Source organism: Hylaeus anthracinus, unplaced genomic scaffold (genome assembly GCF_026225885.1).
Source record: "Hylaeus anthracinus isolate JK02 unplaced genomic scaffold, UHH_iyHylAnth1.0_haploid 12002, whole genome shotgun sequence".
In the NCBI taxonomy this organism is placed as follows: domain Eukaryota; kingdom Metazoa; phylum Arthropoda; class Insecta; order Hymenoptera; family Colletidae; genus Hylaeus; species Hylaeus anthracinus.
The window spans coordinates 12,149,505-12,173,384 of NW_026534349.1; the positions used below are offsets into that span (position 1 = coordinate 12,149,505).

Here is a 23,880-nt window from a genome sequence, read left to right on the forward strand (position 1 = left end):
TATTGTTCGCATTTCGTAGGTTCTTGTACATTCAAATTTCCTATGAACGCATAAAGATCCGCAGTCTAATTATTTACGTTAGAATTAGTAAGTCAGTTGATTTGATCCATATGTTTATAATTCCTTTGATAGATTCGCTACGAGCTTGTTATCTAATTTCTGAATTATTGAGAATCTTACGCATAAATGTAAAAGAGGCGTTATATTAAGAATGCGTCACGAACGCTAAGACCGTAGTTTCAAAGTTCGAATGCGTTATGAAATTTATATTTCAATTGCACGCGACTGATTAAAAAAACTGACGAGCGTGAGACTCATTTCTGGACCAATAGAATCTCTTTGCGCGGGGTCCACAGAGGAATCAGACGAAAGGGTCGAGAGTGCTGCGCCAGCTTAGGAGACAATCCATCACGTCTGCCAAGTCGCGGGATCCAAAAGAAAAAGGCAACTCAACCATAACCTTACGCTTACGCGGAGTCTTCGATTGGACAGGAAAAAATGAAACTATCCTCCGAAGCCACCTGGGCGATCGTAAACCGGGCTTGGCCGTCAAAAGAGTGGAAGTAAAGGAAAATATCATTGATCGTAAAAGTGACGACTCTGCCAACGAGACGACTGAGAATTTTACGAGCGGGAAAACGAATGGATAAGCACGCACAGCGATTCCGCTCCGGACGTTTCTTGACGATGCCCGAGCATAATGTTACCAACGCGACGTGATCCGCGGACCGTTCCGAAAACCATGATCGTTTATCGCTTTAATGGCAGGACGATCGATAAATCACCTTTTCCTCTTAATTACTTGGTACACACTGGAAGCAGCCTTCGCTAATTATTCCTCCATCGTTTTTCCCTTTTTCTAAGGCGACGCTTCATGCATAATGCCGCGAAACGTGCGTTCCATTCCACTAACAGCGCCGACGACGTGTTTCCAGCAGCTGATCGTTAACTTCCAGGTTCGACGAAGAAAACATACGAAACTGAAAACCAAATAGACGAAAGCCTAACCGTCGCGACAGCGTCGTTAGAGCAAAGTGAGCCATGATGTTTGAAGTCGAACGTGCTACGGACAACTTGTAACTTCTCTGTTATTACTTCGCCCTGTCCTACGACATGTTGTCATGTATTATTCAATAAATATCGACGCGTCTTTAATAAATCGAAGAACGTTTAATGATCTTGTTTCGGTTCGCGATGATAAACGAAGGAAGATAACAGAAGTACGTTCGCCGGTACGATGTTATAACGAAATGGACACGAGACAGAGTAATATTTCGCGTATGAAATATGCGATGCGAATGATTAAATATCCGTTTATTGCCCGGAGCGTGTTCGAGAGAAAGGCGACGAGCTAGCCGATGACCAATGGTCCTGGGATATCCGTCACGCAATGCACATAAATTAATGCACCAGCCGGGCGTCTCCCTCGTTGTAAAATTATTCCTCCATCCATCTATTCAGTATCTTCGCGTGGCCGACGTGCGTGTTGGCCGTAAAAATAAAAACTAAAATCTCGTGGTTCGAGACGGGACTTTAAAATGACTATCAAGTCTAAGAGTAATATTACTTGGCGAGTATTCGTTGCGTACGGTCCAGGTGTTTAATGTAAATGCACCGAAAGCCCCATTATTCGAACTGTTAACTCTTTGAAGTTAGGTGGGTTAAAAACTATCCTACCTTTTGCTTAGATTTACTATTTTATTTACAGTTTTTCATCAATGTGACAGTATTATGAACCAACGGTGAAAGTACAATAAGTGGAATCAGAAATGTATACAAGTCAAAACTCGTTAGCAAGTTGTTGACATTGCATTTCTGTGTAGCTTGAATTTTCTTTTTCTTTTATAATCGCGTGCCAGAAAGAGTTGAGGAGGGACGATAGATAGGTCGGAACTACAGACACGACATTTTTTTTATTTTTTTATTATTATTTTTTTTTAATAAAAATGTTGATCAAGATCAAGATCAAGATCAAGTTTTATATATGGAGCACACAGAAGGCTTAAAATGAACCGCTCACTTGTCAATCGATTAACTCCATTAAATAATAAGTGGAGAAAAATACCCACGTGTTTGTTAAAATTTTTTTCTTTAAGTGTAACTTCAGATAAAAAGAAACCAATTGTTTATGTATATCTAGCAATGATAACAACTATTTATTAGATAGTAAAAATTTCGCTCTTCAATTTGTTTTTTTTTTAGATACAAATCGGATGATTCTACGCTGATTTATGGCACGTCAAAGTTTCCTATTTAATAACCTATTTAACAGAATTATGAATGAATGATCGACGTATATAAATTCCCGGAAATGGGTACGCATCACGTAGTAAAGTAGTAAAAATCGTAAACACGTAGTATTTCCTGGTCGAAGTGACAACAATCACCTGTACATAGTTTGTGTTGAGTATTTAACTAGATCCTTTCGAACGATTTTGATGAAACTTGGTATCCAAGGGTTTTTGGGATCGTTGATTCCAAATCTGAACTCAAAATGTATAAATTCAAAATGGCGGACTCGATACAGCGAAGCAAAATTGCAAAAAGTGATTCGATTTGGATGAAACTTGGTATTCAGGGGTTTTTGGAGGTGTTGTTTTCAAATCTGAATTTAGAAATTCAAAATGGCGGACATAGTAAAGCGAACCAAAATTGAAAAGTGATTTCAAGGCATTTGATTTCGACGAAACTTGGTATCCAGGGGTTTTGGTTACTGCCGATAGTAACCATTTCGAGCAATCAGTCTTACTTATTGTTATTAATGAATCTTTGTGTTTTTTCTATTTACTCGAAATTTATAGTGCAACATTTCAATTAGAGCATTACACGTCATCAACGGAACAACAAAACGTCCTCCTATGTGAACGCATAAATAACAGTAACTGGATATAAACGCTCGCCAACTACAGACGACATCGCATCGACCCGTAACTTCACGAAAAGAAATCTTGGATCTATACAATTCCGGTTAGCCGAAGGAAGAATAAAATGGCCGTGTGCCGATCGGTAGTCCATTACCGTTGGACGTATTCGTCGAAGGCACACGCTCGGCAGGTTAGAAGAACGCGGAAGAAGCCTCGAACGCTACGAGAAGAGAGCGCGACCCGAAGGGACGATGAGAAAGAAGACGAAGACGAAGAGAAAAGAAGACGAAGAATAGGAGACAGAGAGACAGAGCGCAGGGAGAGTATCAAGCACGTGCGTGTGCATACAAGCAGACGCGTGAGAAAGAAAGACCGACGCTTGAAAACGCATCAAGCAGCATCGGAGACCGAGGGACATCAGGCAACGCTGGCGTCGTCCCGCCGATCCAAAGAAAGATGAAAAGGAGTACCATCGCTGGCGTTTTGCGGTGAACCGAGATTAATCTCCGCGATGATCATCAGTCGGATCAACGTTTGCGTGCTCTTCGCTTTAGGACTTGACTTAACATGATCTAATGACTCGAGAAGTCGGACAGTTTATCGAGATTTCCATCTCGCGTGCTAGGCATGAAGTATCGTCTGCGAGCCAACAAACTATTTCGATTCTTGGAAGATATTTCTAGAAATTTTTACGTTCACGAGGAAATAATTCGTAGCAAGCATTTATCCCCTGATGTCGTTACTTTAAGCTTCATCATCATTCGTATAGGTTGGCAAGCCAAGGAAAAGATAGACAACAGTTCGCTAGCCCGAAGACCTTAAGTGTGATAGAGATTAAATTGCTTCAAGACGCTATACGAGAAACTACGTTCCTTCTCGGAATCCTAGCGAGATTAAATTAAGACATAGGCTATAAGTGCTACAGAGGCATCTGTTTGTCGGAGCTTCAGAGATTTGCCCTCTCAATTTTGTATTTATTTTGCTACTGATCAGGTCGCCTAAATCTATACATATATATATATGAACGAAAACCCTAATTAATTGACAATAAGAAAGGGTATTTCGAAATTCAACCCCTAAGGTGGTAAAAAGGGGTTGCAACGTTTGCATGAGGAATATTTTATTTGTGGTCGGATTTGCATGAAACTTAGTCTTATTGCTAATCTTTTAAATATTTGTTTACTCGTATTCAATTTATTGTATTCCCGCTCATAAACCCCAGGGGGGTTTAACATAAACAAAGCCAATCCGGAGCACCACACGAACATATGGTGTGAATATAAGGTGGTTAGCTTCAGTAGTTCAGGACGTGATGGTCAGACATGCATACGCAACAACGTTTTTATATATTAAGATTTGCATATGCATGAAAAATATCCAAAATATGCACGCAAAAATTTGAATAAAATGTATTATAGTATAATAAGTAATATATTAGTATGTTACAGAATATTCGCTATGTACACATATGTATATAAAATACTTTTCACAATTATTCTGATGTATTATAATTCGCGTGACAATAAATTACGAGCATTTTTTCCAAATTTAATGGCGTAGAATACTGTAGAAAATCCTACATTCTTTTCTAAAGTTCTTTCACATTTTTAAAAACATATGCAATATATTATTTAAACATAAATATGCAAAATATATACAGTAAGAAATGTATTTTTATATTATTTCCTATAATATATTCTTGATTGCTGTCGGTAAATCGAATCGACAATCGTTCGGATCAATGAAAAAAACGATGTTGGGAACGTGTTTTTCGCATATATAATATGCGATGCCAAATCCTTACATATGCACAGTCAGGTACTACGATTTCGTTTCCTATCAAGGCAATAGTTATTAATTTATTATAGATTGAACGCGTGGTCGAAGATACTTTGAAACAAAACGGAAGGCCGACGATGAGTAATACGCTCTATGGAAATAATTCCCATAGCGAAGTAATCGATCGAATTTTTTAAGGACTCAGGGCTAACAGAAGTTCGGTCGATCAACGCTGCGTGCTTACGCTTAAACGAACCATAACACGTCCATCAAGGTTGATGAAAGGTTGAGTCATTAGTCGACAGTCGACGAACTACCTCTAACGCAAATTGTTTTGTTATACTTGTTACGTAACGCGGTAATTTACCAAGTAATTACCGGTACATCAACTTGTCCCCCAAACTACCTGCACCGATAAGTACCTCTGTCGAGAGCGAACGAATTATACAGCGGTTTTTACCGAATAGAAATTTAACGCGTTAATCTAGAAACAGTGAAACGGCACTGATTGATTCAATAACGCGCCGGCAGCCCTAAGTATCTCGCTTACGGTCGCTGGGCGTCGCGGTTATCCGGGCCACTTTTCCGAACAAATTGGTTACGATCACGTGAACGCTTAAACGAGAGAATAACACGGCAATTTAGTTGTTCATTGCACCGGGAGGCGAAACGCTTTGTAACCAAGGGTAAAAGGAACAGGTAAGTTCGACGAGACGTCCAGTGGTTGCCGCGGGGTTGTAATGGTTCGCAAAGCCTATAATTTCTGTCTTGGTCGAGTTAACATTCGACTGCGAGAGAGGCCAACTCGCCACCCAGGCCTCGAGCTTAAGACTCTCAGCGTGACTCGTTCGGAGTGATTTCACAGGTTGACGCGATCATTTTCCGCTTGTGTTCAGACCTACAACGCTCTCACCGCAATGATAAAAAAAATTAATGCGTCCCGTTAATCCTCATCTTTTCGCTCTAGAGGTCTAGAGATGTTGGCTAGTTGAAACAGGTGTTTGCACATTCGTTAATAAACTATAATGTGACTATTTATTTAAAGCAATAAATAATCTTGGGGAAGTGTCATAGAATGTGTGTCTAAAAGGTCCAAATGATTTCCAGCTATCTTGCATCTTGTTAAATCAGCGTGTACATTGCCATACGTATTGTATATGTCAACAATTACACCCTCTATATAAAAAATAACCGGAATGGCTTTAAAAATAACAGAACTAGTTAGAAAATCTTGACGTAATCATTTTGTTTATTCAAAATATTCTCCCTTAGCCGAAATACAATGATGTGCACGTTCAAAAGATGCTTCAAACGACTTTTTTATGTCCTACAGCGTCGTGGGGGCCACCAGTGACCGGCGACGCGACCAATAGTAAAAATACATAATTAAAGTAGATATCGATAATTTTTAAATAATACCATTGTTATTATAACGGTTCGAAGAAATTAATGCCATACAGAACATGAAAAAATAATTTTATTAATATAAGGAAAATCTAGATATTTTTTTTCACGCTGTAAACAAAGAAAAGGTGAACCAAAACAGTCGGCACAATATGTCGCCACTTTTTTAATGCAACTCTTTGCTCTCATTCTCCCTGACTGTTTTGAATTTCGTTGGTAACACACCGGTTAAAATAACCTGGTAAATAGACTGCGAAAGTTTATGCACGATAAATATGTAACATGCATATGCAAAATATGCATGAGGAATATCCAAAATATGCACGCAAAAATTTGAATAAAATGTATTATAGTATAATAAGTAATATATTAGTATGTTACAGAATATTCGCTATGTACACATATGTATATAAAATACTTTTCACAATTATTCTGATGTATTATAATTCGCGTGACAATAAATTACGAGCATTTTTTTCCAAATTTAATAGCGTAGAATACTGTAGAAAATCCTACATTCTTTTCTAAAGTTCTTTTACATTTTTTTAAAACGTATGCAATATATTATTCGAACATAAATATGCAAAATATGCCAAATAAAGCATGTATTTTCATAGTACTCTAATTTCAAAACAAATTTATGTCTAGGTCCCATTCTTTTAATTATTTCCTATAAAAATATGCGTTTGCATAAACTTCCGCAGTCTACTGATAAAGAATAACCTTGTATATATGATATGGGAAACAAAAGGTGGTCTGAACACGTAACGTGTTACCGAAAGAAAACTCCTTCGTTACCGAAAAATCTTCGATTCTGTATATAACCGGTCGATAACACTACGGCCTCCAATCGCTTCTTCCCATCCTCACCTCTGTTTATGCATATCATCACAGGTATTTGTTGAGCCAAAAAATGAATACGTCAATTCCTCACGCATGATTATCGTCTAGTGGAAGCTGAACAGGAACGCGTCGAATAATTTCGATCATGACGATTTTCCGTGTATCGGAATCGAAATCGAAATCGGATAACAGCGCTTTTACGCTCAACTGCGACACGTAGGAGCGCGAGTTCTGGCTGCGTTAATCCCGAGTCGGTCCACGGATCATTCGGTGGACCGAATGTAGGATTAAACCGTGGTAGGACACGAGGGCGAGGGAGTTTGTTCACCTTGGTGATCCAAGCAACCAGACTATAGCCGACGCGAAGGCTGGAGGTTCGAGTATGCACCCTTGTCCCTGAGCTCGTGCGAACGCCACACGTGCTCGCGCAGGCGTCATGCCGCATACGATTACTCGTGTCACGGAGACCAAAGGTTCGCGTGTATACCATCCTCCCAGGAAAGGAAGAAGAAGAGTCCACTTCGTCTAACAGCGGCTGGACTACGATCCTAAGAAACGCGATTCGAATCACTTCAAAGACAGACCTGTCTCATCGAACGTTATCAACTGAGATATTTATGGGGATATTATTGATCCGCACACTCTGCCAATGCCCATTCCACTCGTTTGCAAACACCCCCTATTATCGCATAATTAAATTCCAGGCTTCGTTTTCCTCTATAGGGTAAAATATCGTAGTTTCAACCATCCTCCTTTATATTACCCTCGGTACAAAACAAAATAGTGTTGTCAATATTAGAATTACCGATGGTCTGTATACCTTGTTGTAGCTTCAACGTCGTAGAAAAAGGGTTCTATCAATTTTTCAATATACTTGGTTCTTTCATAGGATTATTTAGACTATAGGTGCCTCAGAGGCATCTGTTTGTCGAATGACCTTCAGAAACTGATCCTCTCAGTTTTTATTTATTTTGTTGCTGATGAAATCGTCGAAATATCTCATGTACAAGGTGATTCTACAAACTGGGATTCTAAGAAATCGCAGCATTTTTCTGAGCGGAGATACAGAAAATTGTTAGAAGAAGAACGGTCCATCTTTCGATGGTATAGCTTTTTTACTTTGTCCAATAGTGCAAATGCAAAGTGTCCTTGCACATTTTATCTTCTAATAGAACTACACATTTTGTTACTGTTGGAATATTTACAATAAATAACTATACCGTAATACAATCTTTTATTTTATTAAAAAAATTAATATACCGAGAAAAGAAAAAGAATTTTATAAGTTTACTCGAATCGTATCGTGCTCAATAAAAATTTTTTTGGAAAAAAATATTTTTTTCTACTAACGAAATCCCCATTGTTACTATGTCTCAAGAAAGAACAATAATTATAAACAGTATTTACCATTAAACGTATATTTTAGAAACTTGTAGTATCTTGTTAATTCTTCTTTATATTTCTTTGGATATTTTTGTCCTTCGTAAATAAGAATAATTTCTTACATACCGGGGAAGACAGAAATTAAAATTAAAAATTACGTTATTATCTACACTATATTTACACTACTTCATTGCATCTACACGCAACAATTTGTATCTACATAAAAATGACACTTTTTTTTTGTATAGTCTGTATTTTTTATGAATTTTAAACCCTTTTCTTACCAGATTTAGCTACAAACCTTATCTACAACCTTTAACAACAGAAATCTTTTTGAACTTTTATTCTAACATAAAACAGCTTCTCTGACCGTTAAACGTCACGATTTATGTTTTGAAAAACAAAGCATAGGAGAAGAGCAAGGCATGCTCTCTTTAACATAAAGACATCGATGAATCTTCATACAAAAATTTGTTTTTGTAGTTGCAGTCACGTATACAAAAGTGTACAAGGTTTCAAATAATTTCATCGAGCCCTTTGCTCATAATAAATTCATGTATAAAGTTTTATTTTCACTGTTTTACTTGAATCTCCCCTTTAAGGTTGGGAGAATTCCTGCTGGTTGAAGTGTTAAGGATTAATGCTATGAGTAATATCGATACAGTATAAATGTAATCTTTGTCTGTACCATGACGTTGTAGAATGTCTCGTAGCTACCGGAACTGTCTTTCCTGTGACCAATCACTGACAACCTACTATCATCGTGATCCGCAGTCAAGGATCGAGACGTAAAAAATTGATTATAATCGCGGCTTATTGATGTCCAAGAGGAGGTGCTGAGGCACGGCAGATGACAGTGATCGGCAATTGCACACCGAGGAACTATTCGACGTGACTGAAATAATTTATTGATTTCCGTCGAAAAATCATTCGAACACGCATGCCATATCACAACGTCGCATTGCGTTTGTGTCGGTGGCTGGAGAAATGGGCGGACGTGCTGTTCATAAATCTCAATACGGCCGAATTCGTTTTGCCCACGCCAGACTAATATTCATCGCAATCAAGTTCTTCCTTCCGATCGGAGTATAGTTTCCGTCTGTCTCTAAAAATCTGTAGGATTTAGAAGGTTGTTTAGTTTTGGTAAGTATTCGCTATACAACGTACGATAAAAATGGTGAAATACTGTTTCGATTCGAGAAATACATACGTATATCCCTACGATACAAATTGCTCGTTTCCAATATCGAATAAATCCAGGTAACAAAAAGTGGAGAGATGCGACAAAATGGTATCACATTGCTTTTCAAGATCCTCTTTTAAACTGCAAACTAACATAAATATTGTAAAACGTTGTATTACAAGCCCAACTTCGCATAAGATATTATTGTACATCCTTGACAAGTGGAAATAAAAATAAAATAATATCTTCAAGTTGAACCACTGGGAAATTTTGTATCAGAAACTGTCAGAAAACCTCACTATTACAATCTACTATTAGTATACTGAAATTGAACGTTCACCGACATAATCAACGTTTGAAGTCCCATCGTGTCGATTAGTCCTTAAATTTCTATAATAATCATATTTACTAAGAGGAGAACATGTCAATCAATTCATTATGTCTTTCTTGTTTTTCTTGTCACTGTTCTGCTTTAAAGATACATTAAAGGCTGTTCTATATTTTTTGAACCATTGCTCTGCTTGGTCTTTTTAATGTTAACTTTATACAATTTTAAATTTTTATCAAAATTAAATTTTAGCTGTATGGCATAGGGCTTGGCTTTTCTAATTTTATTTACTGCATTTTAAATCAATTTAATGATAGCAATCTGTAGCTGTTGCTTTTCTATTACTAATCGAATTTTCTAATGTCTTTGTTGAGTAAAAATATTTCGCCGTATGGAGATGTGTATTTCTATAAACACGGCATTGGCTCGCAGTTAGGATAAAATAAGTTATTTTAGTCAACTTGTTACTCTTAAGTGATGATAAATTAAACTTTTGTTTTTTGAATTATTTCTTTTATAACTAGATAGCATTAAACAATTTGTCGTTTTTATTTAATGTATTTATATCATTGTATAAACAAATGACTTGGTTGAATTCCTACAAATGGTAATATTGCATTATTACACCAATATGCATTCAAGTATGGACTTAATCAAATTGGCTTGTGAAATAAATAATTATTATTTACAGACCAAAGAGACATGGTTACTTATCGTCTTAAAGCTAATTATTGAGGAAAATATTATGAGTATTAAAAGTTACCAATTAATCACGTGCTTTGACACTACAATTTAAACAAATTCAGAATGTTAATCGATTTGGCTTGTGAACGACTTACAATGCAGATCGTATGAGCACTCTTACATGCTACTATATTTCTTCTTGGAGAAATTGCGCAGATTCATGATCATAATTAAATTTATTATTAGTATAACATAATTATATTCATGAAAAAATACATACATATATAAAATTTCAGCAAATGCCAATTATTTATATTATAAAAACTCAAATATTATAATTACTTTCCATTTGTCAAATTGTAAAGTGAATTTTATTATGTTCGCGTTATTTACAGTTTACTATGTCGTCGACAGATTCCTAAGTAATAAGTATTAAATCGAGAAGTAATCCAAATAGAATGCGCAACGAACTTCACCCTTTCATAGTTTCCGGCGGTTTTAGAATTAGAAAGAGTCGTTTGTAATAAAAATTTCTTCGAAACACGTTACTTCAAGAAATCGCAGTCTTGGAATCTTCTCCAAACGCATTATTTTCCACGGAAACCCGCGCGAACATTCTCCGACTTAAACGATGCTCGTAAATCAGAAGGGGTGAATTATCATGCAAATTCTTACCTGACGTTTCATCGCTATTCAATTACGTTCCCGACGAACAGAATCTCGCCGTGAATTAATTCCACGAATGGTTTTGTCTCACGAGATTGCGATTGTACCTGAGCCGCGATGATGGCGCATAGCATAGCTGATCGAAGAATTTAGCGAGGATTTGAAATAACAATAGTTTATTGGATGAAGAAGCAACTATCTGAGACTTCACCCTTTGCGCTCGAGTGGCGCCTCTGAGGCGACATATATAATTTAAAAGTAATCTTTTTGAACGTACAATTTCAATTTTACTTATACCAGAATACAGTTAATTATTAATTGAAATAATAATACATCGAGTCATGACTGTTCGTCGATGTTTCTTTTCGAAGTAGAGTTTTTGGTTTTACAGAAATTTATTATAAAAATGGACCGGATTTGATTTTATAGAAAAATGCCTCGAGCGCAAAGGGTTAATGACGTAATACATTGTACATAAACCCATTTGACGAATTTCTCCTTAAAAGGAACACGAAATGATAAAACGTGAAATTTCGATTACAGTTGAAAATTGTAAATAGGTTAAACTATGAGCTACAAAGAGGAATAAATTTGCGACATTCTGTTATTTGTTCTCAATGTCGGGTGCTGACCATTTAAAAAATTTTTTTTTAATTATTAACTGATGTGAGGTACAAACGAATCGATTGATGGTACAATCAAATACAAACGAAATACTATCATTTTATCATATCATTTTCTACAAAAAAAAAATTAATTCTTGATAAGTCGGGTGCCAGGTTCACATAGCTAATTAATGTAAAATTTGATACGGACAAAAATAACGAATACAATGTTCCTCCATGTAAAACTCTATTTCTAGATCATCGATCAAGAATTTGACAATCTGTGAAATATTTGAAACAAACGTCTGAACATAACAAAGCCTATTACAAAGGAGTCATATAGTACCTAAGACTGGAACTTCGAGAATCGATTTAATAATAAAGGAAACACTTAAGATATTTCCCTTCCAATAGCCAAGAAAGGAAAATTTACAATTAGTCCTTTGCCCTCGAGGCCTTTTTCTCCTGGTATCTGCCAGCAACTCGAGATGTTTCTTAGCAATCTATTGCCATGAATTCTGAGCTATCTAGATTTGAGAATAAGGTCACCTTTACCTCGCCGACAATCACTTTATTGGCACTTCGAACTCCATAGAAATTAAACCTAAAGAAACGTTTGGTATTGTACTGTGGCCAGTTTCGTGTTCTTCTGAAAAATAATAAAGGCCCACGGGGAGTGAGTACCCGTGACCGTGACCGAAGTATGTCACGAGTTCACTGTACGTTCACGTCACCTGCCAAACGTGACCGAGGACGGTCCTCATAGAGCGAGGACAGCAGTTTTAAGAGGCGAACCGGTCGGCAACCGGTTCGATCGTTCTAACGAGAATTCAAAGGCATTTCCACGTACCCTGCTGGCCACGGTGGTGACCAAGAAAGGCTCTCTCTCTCTCGGTGGTTATCGATAGGAGACGCCGTCACTTGTCAACAAAATGCATTAACGAGCACCGAGACAGAGGGAAAAGCCACCGGTAGCTAATGTCGTGACAATTGATAGCTCCAGGCAACAGTGCGGATAATTGGAATAGTTCAAGAGTTCTTGCTCGTTCGCGAAATAACAATTGTCGATACCAGGTGATCGGAGACCTGAACGGTATTCCAGCGACCTGAAACCTTTGGAAAACGTTTGATAACGTACTGAACATGTAGAATTGCCCTAAATTACATCGTTTAACACAGTTTCAATCGATTCCATAGGCTGGAACGCTCGATATTCGCGTTTATACGAAACCGACGCCAACGGTATTCCAGCGACTTGAAACCTTTGGAAAACGTTTCATAACGTTTTTTTTATAGAAAAGGATTTTGATCAGTTCGACGGGGTTGAGTCGCAAGACACAGGGGGAAGCTACCAGAAGTAACCTTCAGCTATCTTGGTACGATTCATTCATGGTGCAACATGGTGTACAGATTCGTTTAACCCTTTGCACTCGAGACCTTTTTTTCTGGTATCTACTAGGAACTCGAGATTTTTCTTAGCATTTTATTGCCATGAATTCTAAGCTATCTAGATTTGAGAATAAGGTCACCTTTACCTTCGACATTTCGACCATCGACACTTCCAGCTCCAAAGAAGTTATAAGAAACATTACGTATTGTAGATTTGCTGCGTGAAACCTAATGGTGACTAAGAGACTATCGACTATTAATAATTTTAATAATTTTTAATTTTTAAAATAGAAAAAAATAGAAATTGATACGCCTTCGCAAAATGTATACGTAAACCGTAAACCAGGATCATTCGTGTCCTCGAGAGACTTTGACCGTTTGCTATCCATCAACACGTTGAAGCAGATATATCATCTTTTGTGCCATCTCAAACTCACCCATTCAAAAACATTTTTTTATGGCTACACCTACTTTTCAATTCACCCGTATTAAATTTGAAACGTATTAAATTTGAAATACTTCGCCATTTATAAATTCCGAACTGAGATGTTCGAACAAAACTGGTTTATAATTTTATTAACAAATTCTTTAAAAGAAGCGTGGAGCACAAAAGAAAACTTAAACAAAATAATCCAGCTACTTAAAGATGCACCTATATGGAACAACATCTAACATTGGAGAACACCTCACAAGAAACTGTCGCTAATAACCAAAGGTTGATGTGACGTTAAATATGTAGTAAAAAAAAAAAAAGAAAACTTCTCGTCAAACACGCGAAGATAAATAAATGCACTCTCAGCTGACAGCACTAGAAAATCGTACAAAAATAAAATACTTTGGCCTGCGTCCCTCTCGATACTTCACACCTATCGTCCGTACAGCCAGCTCGGGTAGTCTTTCAAGTCCACGACCGTGAACACATAAATTTCAAACCCGACGACACGGATAGTTAGGGCCCCATTTATCCGACAATGTCGCAAAACCAAAGTGAGCCTTGTTTTTGTATGTATCTAGAAGAGCCTTCCGTATATCACGAAAGGATTCGTCGGATACTGAGAAAGGCATTCGCCAGTGATTATCGGTCGGCAGAAGGCATTCTCGTGCTCGCGAAACCCATTAGAGCACTTTCTTCAACGTAGCTATGTAGTTACGCGTATCCCTAATCAGGTGACGAACCGCTGATCGATCGTGCTCGTTACTATTAACAAGGTCGCGATCAGAGATGAAGAGCAATTTTACGACAGCGTTGATTAATGGGCTCGGGAACGGAGTAGAAATCGAATGCAGAAAAATAACGACCAAAAAAGAAAAAAAAAGGAGAAGGGAAATATACGGCAAAAGAGAGAATCATCGATTCTACGTAGCGCAGACATCGCCTTGTACAGAGTCAGACCCTCCCTTACGGCCCATTAAATCCACACGCGATGCCAAGAAATCGTAGAAAGATGGAGGCAAAAAATGGAAGGGAATAGGAAGAGACGCGAATGTCGATCGACTTTTTGCTGAAGTATGCGTTTACTGCTTTAAGGCCAATTCACACTGTCTGTCAAACGACAGTGCGTCGAGACTCTTAAGACTTTGTCGGAACGAATATTTTGTATGCAATAGCCATTGCGTTATTGGAAAAAAATGACTCGACGAAAATTTTGAAGTTAAAAAATGAAAACTGTTTTTCTGTAACTTCAGTTTTGACTTGGGCTGTGTCCTTGAAGATCGTTCGAAGGTAAACTTTTATTTCTCAAATAGGAACCCTTACCTTGGAGGCCAGATTCGGACAGAGCGGAAAATTTTATGTTCAAATATGTAACGTATTGTAACGTGAATGTTGGATGAATGTTTATATTAGGTTGTCCCAAAAGTTTCTTCCATTTTATTAATAAGTATACATACATAATATTTGATGTCTAATGTTACATTATACAATTGCGTACAATTCATTTTGCTTCATTACTGTTACTACGTTAACATCTAAGAAATTAGGTTGTCTATTTGTATAAAGACTGCCACACAAAATAATCGAGTGCAAGTCACGGAAGAAACTTTCGGGACAATCTAATATTTAAACCACTAGGTATGTTTGTATGGTTTATAGTTGTCAGTTACGTTTATCAATTTGTGTTAGTAATTTATTGATTAGTCGTTCGATTTGTATTGCGATTTGATTTTGTCTGATATATTGTGTGTTTTCTTGGAATTTTGACAGTTGTCGCCGCACCTCTAAATAAAAAATATCCTTACAAATATGCTCTCATGTGCAAGGTCATCGTTATCCCTAAGGGTCATTCTGAGGTCACAAGAGTTGAAACCATGGAATCTTCCGTACAAGTAGATGAGAGATGAGTCGGGTAAAGGTTGTAGAGATCTAAAAGGGCCATGAAGTGATTCGAGATTTACTTCCGGCTCAGTTGTATCCGGCCCATCTGAACTAGGCCTCAGCCACGAAAGTGACGCGCGGCGAATTGCAAACAACGAGCCTGTGGGAGAAGGAACTCCAGAGTCTCCCTTCGCATTTGCATCGATCGTAAATTCACCAACCATAAACGTATATCTCGCCATTAGATTCCGCGCCACCCGCGTTGCATGCTCCTCGAGAACATCGCGTGGTGAATAAGTATATCGCCGTACTAAAGGGTCTCGCTGACATCAATTACTGTTCCTCGACACCAGCGGATTCGTGTCCTGGACAACTTTGAGGATTTATTGCAATCGAGTATAATTTTATCAGCGCGCACTATTGAATCCTTACCGATTTACGCTTTTCACTTATCAGAGAGTTTTATTTTTAGAGTACTTATTTCTAGAATCCGAAAAGATGGAACGAGTAATGCCCGATTCTGTGCGAAGGATTCATCTCTTGTTGGTATACGTGAAATCCGGTTGGCCGAACTTTAAAACCCACGGTTCTTTTATGAACTACAGTTTCTATCGTTTGTTTTTCCAACACGTGCATCGCGGCTAAACAACATATTGCGTTCTATCGTTTATTGTATCGTTTAAATAAAAGTTTCAGTCATATACTGGTACGAACGCATTTCGCTGTCTCTTCTCAAATCCAATATAGAGGGTGTACCAGCCTAAGTGATACTGGTAAAATAGGGCTAATGTTTCGAAAGGAATTTTTGTCAACTTTGTTATTTAATGAGATATGATGGTCAAGTTTCGTTTTTCAAATGGAACTATATTTTTTTTTTAATGCCATGCGATAGTACTTTTCAAGACGAATTCGTTAAGCTTTAATGTATTTACCCGATTTTTATTAGTTTTCAAGGTATAATGGTTCAAAGTTTGCTAATTTTCCAGGAAAAAACTAGGTTCGGCCCCGGGGCGGTCCCATTTCGTACTTTACAAAACCATTAAATTATTTTTTTTAAATGCTATTTAACCCTTTGCACTCGAGAGATGACTTTCGGTCATCATTAGGTTTCACGCAGCAAATCTACACTATCTAATGTTTCTTTAGGCTTAATTTCTTTGGAGCTCGAAGTGTCGATAAAATGATTGTCGGCGAGGTAAAGGTGACCTTATTCTGAAATCTAGATAGCTTAGAATTAATGACAATAGAACGCTAAGAAACATCTTTAGTTGTTGGCAGATACCAGAAAAAAAGGCCTCGAGTCCAAAGGGTTAGTTGTTCTTCATTAGCATTATGTAAAAGCTTGATTAAAGGTTATATAAGAATCCAAATTTCAAAATACAATGTACTCTTTCTGAGCTTCCACATCACTGTTCAGTTGAGCGAAATTCAATAGTATTTTTTGGACGCATCAAGTTCCGTTTTGTTTGTATGTCAAGGGGTTAATACATACATTAGGTCTACCGGAAAGTTCTATCGGTTCCAGTTGCAACAAGTTTCAACAAGTATGCGCATATTCACTAAAAATGATATACAAATTGCAATCGCGCCATCAAGATGTCGTAAATAATGATAAAAATTATATCATTCATTCAAATTTATTCAAGGTAGGAGAAATTTATTATATTAAATTTAAATGGACGAAACTTTCCAGTAGACCTGATATATATATATATGAAAGAGAGAGAGAGAGAGAGAGAGAGAGAGAGAGAGAGAGAGAGAGAGACGACGCGCACCCCGAAACAAACTGGAATTAAGCTACCATTAAGAAACACGAGTTCCTCGAAGAGAAACCCTTGAAGGTAATTTACCCAGCGCGCGCACCCCCCCAAATGGGTGCATCAGAGACGTTCAAGGGTCTCGAAACGTATCGAGAATTCGAATGTGAATTTACGGCTTCCGAGGCTTCGAAGAAGGGTGGGCAACCGAGGGTAAGTGGCCGTTTGAAGGAAAATATAAAGTGCTGATATCACTTCTACCAAACAGTCTTTCCAGACCTTTCGCCGGAACGGAACCAAGGAGCGAAGAAAAAGGAAGAAAGCGAACAGGAAAATCGTGTTCGGTATCTATGTCTAGACATCTTCGCATCCTGAGCCATCTGATAACTTCGTCCTAACGATTGTTTTCCGGGGCCATTCATGTTTACTTTCTCTTCCGAAGTCTATTTTGTACAAACTCTGACTTGCTTCCCTAGTTATTAACGACTAAGATCATCTACCTTCCACCAAATACTCCGGTATATACAGCGTGTCAATAATTATCTGGTCTCTTTTAGAGTCAGCTCCTCGCGTAAAAAGAAATCGAAACGTCCTTTACCATTTTGCGATACCAATCTTCGTTACCTACATTTAAACAATTTACCAATCCAAACTCCTGCCACACACTATTCAGCTGCTAGTCAGCTGATCGAACGAATGCACACGTACGCACTCATATAAGAGAAGTACTATACGTGCTCGTGCGTTTACGCACGTAGAAACTTCTCTGTTCATATCTCCATAACGAAGCCTCAGGCCTTGATAAACTGTTTAGCGCTTGAAGTAAGGGGGAGGAGAAGTACTCGCACCTTGCTTACCCACACGTCACTAGGCATTTTTTAAATCTTAAACATCCTCACTGTCGAATTGTCGAAGATCTGTATACTTGACATTTATGCCTCTACGCTTTCTTTTTATAGTTCCGGAATATAGTTTGGAATCATCGCAAGCTCGCGCTCGGTCCGCCCTGACGTCTTGGCCCCCTCGCGAACCCATCGCTTGCAAAGTATATATGAGATTAAGTTAATATGAGATTATGTATTTGATTATGTACATGAGATTATGTACATGATATATGTATATGAGATTTTTTACTGGGCTCTAAAATAAAGAGCTTGCAACCGAAAATCGAATAATCGAAATACATTATACTGTTACGTTACGATTCGATTTACCTTCCACTCGCCCGAATTCCACCAACGAGACGCCAGAGGGAAGAAAACGTGGAGAACTTTAGGGGAGATAGGAACAAGGGGGGGCTACACCGAACCTCGAACAATGCGACTGTATCCTGCGAGAAAGCAGGGCCAAGCCACGGGGCATTGTTTTGGTCACGTAGCACTTCTCCCTTCTGCCCTATAATAGACTCGAATATCTCCTGGCCGTATATCTCGTGCATTCATCCAGCATGTAACACTCCGAACATCGTAAACATTCCAAGGAACCTGTTACTTAGCCAGATACGAGATACGCCAGGCATTCTTTTTCCATCCGGCATTCGGTCTCTCTCGCTGCACCGGTGGGCACGTTAATTGGCGCGGTTACGTATTTATAGAGCTACGAACTGCTAATTAGCTAATTGGATTAGTACGTCCCGATGATAAACGAAAGTCTCGGATTCTGGCAATTAACGACGGATAACGATAGCGGGTCGACGCGACTATTAATTTCCGAATGTTCGCGCACCGATTGCCCGTTAGGCTCGCGAACAAGATAACACCGTATAGAGAGAATTTGTCAAAGTGTACGACGACCAATTGGCAAGCGAATCTGTTCAACCATCGTGACTCTTGGCGCAAACCTCGTAATTGGCTCCGGCTTCGATCCTGCTACTACCAGTTAAAGGAAGTCTTTCTTCTTACGCGAATAACGGGTAACAGTGATTCTCAAAATTGCCTGTTAGCACCTCCGGGACGACATTCCTTTGAGAATAGCAACGGGACGTGCTTCGTCGTTCGTTGCTGTTTCTACCTGTGCTCAACTAACCGATAGTTTCCTTTTTCTATTACACAGAGACACTTATTTTAAGTTATCTTCTGTGAAGTTTCCCAACGTGTGGACATCTACGAAGAAAAACAGTATTGAAGCACGTGGAAATACGCTTTCTTCGTATCTTAGTAATCAGTCCACGATATTGTTACATTCACTTTTTTCTTTCAAAGAACATCAACATCTTTTGCTTGCGAAAGAAATTTCTAAATGTCGAGAACTTCGACACTCGTTCATTACTCTTAGTGAAATATTGAATTAACTTGCATCGAATATAAACGATAACCTTCCTTAGAACGTAATTTTTACTTTCTGTTTGGATCAGGAATATAAAATTAACATGTTTTTCATTGCCTGCTCGTTTGCTCCTTTTTAGTTTAAAAATTAGAAAATACAACATTTTTTTCTATTATCCTTAACTTAATTTTTTATTTATTTGACTTATATATTTAGTGCGAGGTTATTAAATATCTCCCATATTAATTTGATACTTTAACGTACCCTATAATTGCTGGTCATTTTTGTTATCTTTGTTTTAAGAACCAACCGACAGAAATTTATGAGAAAACGGTATAGTATGGAATCAGAGCAAAAATTTCTCGTTTCAATTCACTTGTGTACAATTTTTTGACTAAAGAAAAACAAACAAAAATGACGTACAGAAATAATACCTTTGCATGCTCCTCTTTAGTTTAAGAATTACACGCAAATGAATTCTAACGGGGTATTTGTAGGCAAATGCTTACGAAACGATAATTTTGTATTTTTCAATATTCATTTGTTTATCATTTTTAAACTAAAAGGGGTAAACAAAAATGTCAACGGGGTATTAATGGACAAACGTTTGCAAACAGAAAATTTTGAATTTTGTAACATTGGAGGGCCAACTTCACGCGGCTGACGAGGATCGAGGATTCTTTTAACGGAATCTTCAACGGTCGAGCGGATAGACGAAACGAGGTAGTGTTAACGATCTCAGGAATCTCGTACTCGCGTTGCTTCCATTTTTCATTCTTGCAGAAGCTTCCGTTTTCTCAGCCGACGAGTTGGGACTTGTGCCGTGTTCTCTAGACCGTAGAGACAGAAGTGTCGACAACTATTCAGAACGCGATGATTCTCGGTTGACGTGGGACAGAATGAACTCTGATGGGAATACTGAAAGCGAAGGATCGGAGGAATGCACTTTCGTTCTACTAACCGGAGAATTTCAATAGGCTTGTCCAACAGACCATCCGATCACTTTCTCGCCTGTTGAATGAATGAAATACTTGGAATGTTGATGAACCAAGTAATACAAGTACCCAACAACGGCTATTATTACGTTACTGGAATTGAAACGACGCGTTTCAACTCATATCGTCATAACTGAGGGTGGAGTCGGAGTAAGATAAACTTTATTTCGACTATCGAACAAAGAATAACGAATAACACCTTAACATTCGTGTGATATTATTCGAATGATATTTTATTTGTTATTTAAAAGAAGTAAACGATGGATAAATATGAAAAATAATCATTTTCGTAAATTAATTATCGGTCATTTTCGAGTCTGTGTTACGAAAGAAAGTAACATATGAAAATAAAATAAGTTCTGATAAAATAAATTTCTGAATCTTATCGAATCGAAACCGTGAAAAAAAGAGTGTAACTTGCACGCCAGTAAATTATTACATGCAAAGATAACTTGGAGCAACTTTTATTAAAATAGAATTGAAAAGAGTTTCTTCTCGACTTCCAAAATCCAAGTATCGTTTCTAAAAAGACTTCCATTCATTCCAACGTGAAAGTACCCATTCCAGTCGACGTGAACTCGATCGGATCATTTTTATTCGCAAATGCACGAGCAGTAACAATTCGCAGGCGGTACCGTTGAAATCGAATTCATTTGGATTTGCGAATGTGCATCGAACTCGATCCCATCCCCATCCGGGACTCGGAGGATTGCTTGGCTAGCGTAATCCTCTTCCGAGTATCGAGTTACAACGGAGCACGGTTGGCGAAGGCGCTCCAACTTTGGCGATTTAATCGAAAGAAATCGAGAAGCGTCGACGATCCTTTACAAGAGATCGATGAAAAGCAATCTAAGGAGAGGAAGAGCAGGAAACGGAGCAAGTTGCATCTGGAAGATCTCACGATGGTGCGTGTAGCCACCATAAGAGTCCTCGGAGCGCTCGATGTTCTGGGAGGAACTGACGAACGAAAAAGGGTATGAAATGGCAGCTCGATGGAGAAAAACTATTCTCAACGACAGAGCGAAGATGCAGCTAATGAAGTTCCGAAGTACCTTAGAGGCCTATCTAGCGAGCGACACGATGCAGTTTTTACGACGTTTCTTTCCCAACGATTTCCTCTCTACGACGCTCGAGGAAATTTAATGCACGCGTTATGATTCCCCCGCTGCGATTTGCGCTCCAGATGTTCTGCTGTCGGTTAAATCGCACGAACCGTCTAGGACAGAGTACAATGAACTAGCCGAGAAACATTGCAAGACATCGAAGACATGGAAACGGAACTGTTCATGTATCGCGAGTGCACGTTTACTAAAATCGGGTGCGCAATACGTAAAGAATAATTTCTTCGATGTTTCTATTAGGCGTAGAAATAAGTTCGGTGCCTTTACATATATTCAGCTGTAATTACATTTCAAATTGAAATTTTTTCCCCGCCGATCGGTGTCTCAAGGCTTAAGGTACTAGCTTCGCGCTACTAAATTCACTATGTAACTTTAGCCTAATTGGTATTGTAAGAATATACGTGTGCGACGCTGGGTACGTGAATGTACATAAACACACACGATACCTATCGTACAGGTGACCGCGAGTGGCGCTCGCGAATCAATTTTAAAAACCGGCAATTTAGTTTTAGTTGAGCGATATCGCCGGCAAGTCGAAGGCATACGGCCATTAATTTCTTTTGTTTTTTTTTTTTTAGGAGTACCATCGGTTTAGTTTGTGTTCCTTTTTCTCGTCTTTACGCATATATGCAGTGTTATTTTTTTGTGTCGGGTTACGAAAAGTGTATGTGACTGTAATTAAAGACCAGATTTCTGTGAAGATAACTGCGTTTAGTTCATTCGTGATAAACCCTTTGTCGTCATCCTGGACTGTTTCCTTACCGTATATAACCACGAAAAACAATACTTCGCACCACGACGTTTCAGAAAGAGCATTTCCTTTTGCATTTGAATTGAAGACAAATACTGCTGAGGCTACAAAAATGATTCTCATTCGTGCGGCATATTCGCCAGATATGCTTCCCTCGGATTACCATCTTTTTTGGTCGATACATCACCACTTAGCTGATTCTCATTTCAAATCTTTCGAAGAAGTTGGAAAAAGCATTAATGAGTTTAGTGAATCGAAACCACCATCTTTTTATAGAAACGGAATCCGCCAACTACCCGAGAAGTGGAAGAAGTGTGTAAAAAGTAATGGTGATTATTAGACTGCGGATTTTGATGCATCTACAGGAAATTTGAATGTACAGGAAACTACAAAATACACAAAGTATACAATAATATAACAAATTATCGAAAGTAACGTTCGTATTATAATATTTTCAGAATAAAATACATTTTTATTTAGGTTCAATTTGTGAAACCTGATGGTGACTGAAAGTCACCACTCGAGTGCAAAGGGTTAACAAAAAATGTCTTCTACCTATAACGGTGACAATGTCGTTACAAGATGCGTGCAAGTGATTCGAGTAAAATAGTTTTCCTACACAACGTCGTAGATCGGATAAATGGAGATCCACAAAGAAACTATTTATAATTGCACTCGTTAACCCTGCCAACCTAGCACTTTCAGCCGTGTAAGATATCAATCGGTGGGCGAAGAGGCGGTTCCGGTTCGTCATCAAACTTCGGGAATTACGCCTTCCCAGCCTCTTATATTACGGGCCTGAATGGCACGCGCTGCTACCTGACCCTCTTAATGGTACAAGATTTAGTTGGGAATTATTACTGCCATCGGAGACAGCCCCGAACGAGATCGGAGGGACCCTCGACAATAGACGCACCTGTTAACCGACACGTTGCCGGTTCCTGGTAGATTACACTTGAAAATTCAATTCGCCTTCCAGCAGCCCAGTCTATCCTGTCACAGACGTGCCAGACACAGCAATACTTGCTTATTGAACGCTAGGAATACCTGCGTGTAGGTTTTACCCGCGTGGAATACGATTCTTATTCTATTGAGCTGTTCGGAAAATAATTTCGTTTCTTTGTTCACACAAAACGAAACGTTTTTCTTAATGTAAAAATATTTTATTGAATTATATATTGACCATTTGGGTTCAATACCTTTGTCCATCTTTCTGATGGTAGCATAATTTCACGTTCGTAAGAGCTCTGATCTTTATTCAACAAAAACTGATCTAAATGATCCTTGACGTCATCGTTTAAAGTAAACGGTTTTCTGTATACAAAAAATTGTTCAGACTAGAACAAATAACGATGGAACGCATGAGATAAACGGTTACACTGAATCAACCAAAATTGTAAAAACATGTAGCGATTATACTCTGGATGGTTACGCAAACTTATATTTCTACAGAGTCGATCGAAGAATTAAATTAAAGAATTAAATACATAAACATTCGCAATCGAGTAATGATTAAAAGAGATTGGTACAATTAATCATTCCGGTGGAC

General features: G+C 38.2%; 2 protein-coding genes across 2 annotated transcripts in view; one reads left to right on the forward strand and one right to left on the reverse strand.

The window, feature by feature from the left end:
- The window catches only part of LOC128891874 (uncharacterized), a 193,969-nt gene that overhangs the window by 31,000 nt on the left and 139,089 nt on the right, over positions 1-23,880 (forward strand). The gene's annotated exons all lie outside the window — the stretch shown is intronic.
- The window catches only part of LOC128891873 (uncharacterized), a 45,833-nt gene that overhangs the window by 1,866 nt on the left and 20,087 nt on the right, over positions 1-23,880 (reverse strand). The window lies entirely within an intron of this gene.